Here is a 3,709-nt window from a genome sequence, read left to right as displayed (position 1 = left end):
TATACTGCATTTCTAAATTGCAATCAAATTTGATTGGGCGGCGACACCCATCAAATTTTGGCGCCGTTGCCGGGGACCAACAGTTCGGTTTTAGGTCTTTTGTTGTGTTAGTGTGTGTTGTGTTTTGTCTTGTGTTGTGAGTGTGATGTTCCGTTTTGTGTGTTCGTCATTGTGTGTTGCATTTAGGTAGCTTTAGTTGCATATTTTCATTGCATTCTTATTTTCCCCATTCTTTTCCATGTCTACCTATTTTGGCTATGTGAACACTGCTTCTTCTGCCTGTGTCTATGATTATGACTCTCCTTCTGCATCTGACTCTGAGTATGGTTCTCATATATACTCTGCTGATTTCTATGTTAAGAACAGAACGGTTCCTCCTCCATCTCATGAGAGTGCTCCTAGGGAGCCGTTTCCACTTGATGAGGAGGATATTCGTTGTGTTTTCAACACTGGACTGATAAATTTGCTGCCTAGGTTTCATGGTTTTGCAGGTGAATGCCCATATAGACATTTGGAGGAGTTTTACACCATATGCTCTTCAATGAAACCTCCAGATGTCCCGGATGAGGACATGTTCTTAAGGGCATTTGAGCACTCATTACATGGAGCGGCAAGGGATTGGTGTTGTTGTATTACTCCTGGATCCGTCACCTGTTGGGAAGATCTTGAGCATCAGTTTCTTGACAAATTCTTCCTTGTGCGGTATGGTTGTAGCGATGATCCTGGGTGGACTGATCCTAACTTGGGATGGTATGGTACTTCAGAGCATCAATATTAAGAACCATCATTCCAGACTCCTTGTATGCCTTCTCCACCTGTTCAGAAACCATAGCAGCTGCAGTCTCATGAGCCTACCCATTTTTTATAAGCTGTTGGTAGGAAATTGGAAAGCAAGCTTGATTCTCTTGAGAGTTTGGTGACACAGCTGGCATCCAACCAGAGACTAGCACCTCCATCTGCATCTGTTGCACGGTTGTGTGCTTTATGTTCTTCTAGTGACCACTATACAGATGCTTGTCCTTCTTCGGAGCACCCTGTATCTCATGATGAGCCTCAAGCTTATGCTACCAACATCTACAATAACAGGCAGCCACAGCAAAAAAATCAGAGGAAACGGGAACAACAAGAGGCATATGCTCGACCACCTTCCAAATCTTCTACTTCTTCTGAGCCAACATTGAATGAGTTATGGAGGCAGATAGCCAGGCAGGCCATTGAGGAACAGTCTCGTGTTTTAGAGGGACCTCCAATTCAGACTGTTTAGATTACTGATGATGTTAGTGTCACCCGCATAGGGGATGAGGAGCAGAGTCATGAGCCTACTATTGCACCATCTACTTTCCTACACTCATATGTCCCTAGTCTTGCACCTGAGAAGATTGATGAAGAAATTGAGGACCAGGCTGACATAAGTACCACTTTTGAGATAGGTAGACCAACTTCACCTTCCACTACTCTACCAACTTCCAGGGAAGTGGAGGTAAACATACCTGTGATTGATTCTGTTGTTGATGATTATGTTGATGATAGGTATGTTGATGATTATGAGGTTGTTGAGCATGATTTTCATTCTCCCTCTTTGCATGATGAGAACCACCTTGTGTTATCACATCTGAATGTTTGTTCTCCATGCACTGAACATGAATCTGAACCTGTGATTTATATTGTTTCTATATCTGAAATTGATTCATGTTCTGAGGGTATATCATTGGTTCAGCCTGTTACACTAGGATTGGGTGTTATACCCCTGCATGTTATTTTTGTGGAGCCACAGTGCACTAACCATGTTGCAGGAGGTACACATGAATTTGACCAACAAGCACCCACAGTGGAAAACAAAGGTGCAAGCATACACAAGAGCTTTAACATCAATAGACATCAGCTGAACCAGCTCATCAACAATCACTGCTTCTTAGATCCAGCTGTGGAGGACATCTCCCTGCTTGATCAAATTTGGAGACTTAAGCAGTTCCTCCTCAAGACTTCTTTGCTGAATCCAGTGGTGGAAGACTTCTCCCTAAAAGTCCAAATTTGGCAACTGCCACCATGACCAGGGGAGTTTCCTTTTCCCTTCTCTCCCCCTATACCTACTTTTATTGCACTTGTCCATGATCTGTTGATTGTTATGATTGTGATCTTATGCTTGTGACACATTGAGGACACTGTGTAGTTTAAGTGTGGTCTATTGGGGGAGACTTTGATTTTTCTGCGATTTGTTTATGTTTTCTGCATTAAATTTTTTGTTTTCTAGGTAGTTTTTGTTGTGTCTTGTGTACAGTTTTGCATGTTTCTCTTGATTTTTGGACTTTGTTTAGGTTGTCAGTTTTTCCTTCACTTCATTGATACTCTGATTTGGTTGGAAATCCTTGCTTTTCTTTGCTTGGAAAGATGATTATGATGTTTGAGAGGGTGATTTGATTGTGACAGAAATACCCTGTGTGAGATTTGAGCCACTTGATATTCTTTCTTGTGTATGATATGTCTCTTGATTGCTTGCACATATGCCTTGGCTTGACTCTTTTTGATGTTTCTTGATTGATATGCATGTTTGAAAGTGATAAAGGCAGCTTTGTTGTTGAGCCTTTCTAGCCAAATGAGCCTACCCTGTTTTGATCCTTTGATAGCCCCTTTGAGCCTATGCTTTCCCCATTTCTTTGTTTTCAAGCTCACACACTAGCCCTAACTAAAAAACCATGATTACCTTAGCCTTAGGGAATTTTGGAGCTTTGGAATTGTTTTGGGAATAAGTGTGGTCTCCTTGGGGATTCAGATGAATTGGCTAGTTGGTTCCTCTTCTTGTTTTTGTTTTTGAGAATATGTTGTGTATCTTGTCTCTTAGAGTTGTGTTCTGAAAAGAGAAAAAAGAAAAGAGACAAGATGGAAAAAAAAAAAGAGAAAAAAATACAGAAAAATGAGAAAAATTAAAAAAAAAATTGTGAATAATGGAGTCAAGAAGAGGATTGAATTAGAGGGTTTGGGTGTGATTTTATTGTATTTTCACTTGTTCCCCATTGCTCCTCTATTCCTTTTGGTTTGTAGCTTCTCATCCATATTTATCCTCCCTTGTCCTTGGCCCCATTACATCCATAAAGACCTTTTGACTTGAACATGCATATGTGTTTTGAGTGTTGATATTAGAGGCTTGCCAAGTCTGTTTGTGTTTGCTTTCTTGAGTGCATTGAGTTGACATTGTTTATCCTAGACACTTGAGAGAAACACTGATAATGTGCATCTGTGAGGTTCTGTCATTTTTGTTTCACCTCTTGAGCTGATTGGTCGTTTTGTCATGCTTTGAATTACTTGGATGATTTCTCTGAGTATCTAGTTTCCTTGATTTTGTGTTGGATACTGTCTACTTCCTTTCTTTGTCCAAATTTCTTGAGGATTGTGTAATTCTGTTTCTTTCCTTGTCAGTCTTTGTTGTTTTCTGTGTGCTGAGTCTGTGTCACTTCCCTGATGTCCTTTGATTTGTTCCCTGTTTTTCGTCTTGGTTTTGCCCAAGAGTGCAAAAGACTAAGTGTGGTCTATTTTGATGAGTCGATATTTTCTTGACTTCACTTAGTTTATTGTGCTAGAATTAATCAGGGAATTGTGTTTAATTGTCCGGTATTTTCCCGTTTTTACTAAATGTGCTTAATTTGACCGGAAATTCTAATTTTAATTAATTTGAATTTTCTGAGCTAATTATTTGCATTATTATTTTCAGGGA

This window comes from Vigna radiata, unplaced genomic scaffold, assembly GCF_000741045.1.
Source record: "Vigna radiata var. radiata cultivar VC1973A unplaced genomic scaffold, Vradiata_ver6 scaffold_129, whole genome shotgun sequence".
Lineage (NCBI taxonomy): Eukaryota > Viridiplantae > Streptophyta > Magnoliopsida > Fabales > Fabaceae > Vigna > Vigna radiata.
The sequence above is the reverse complement of the archived record's forward strand: the minus strand, read 5'-3'. Positions refer to the sequence as shown.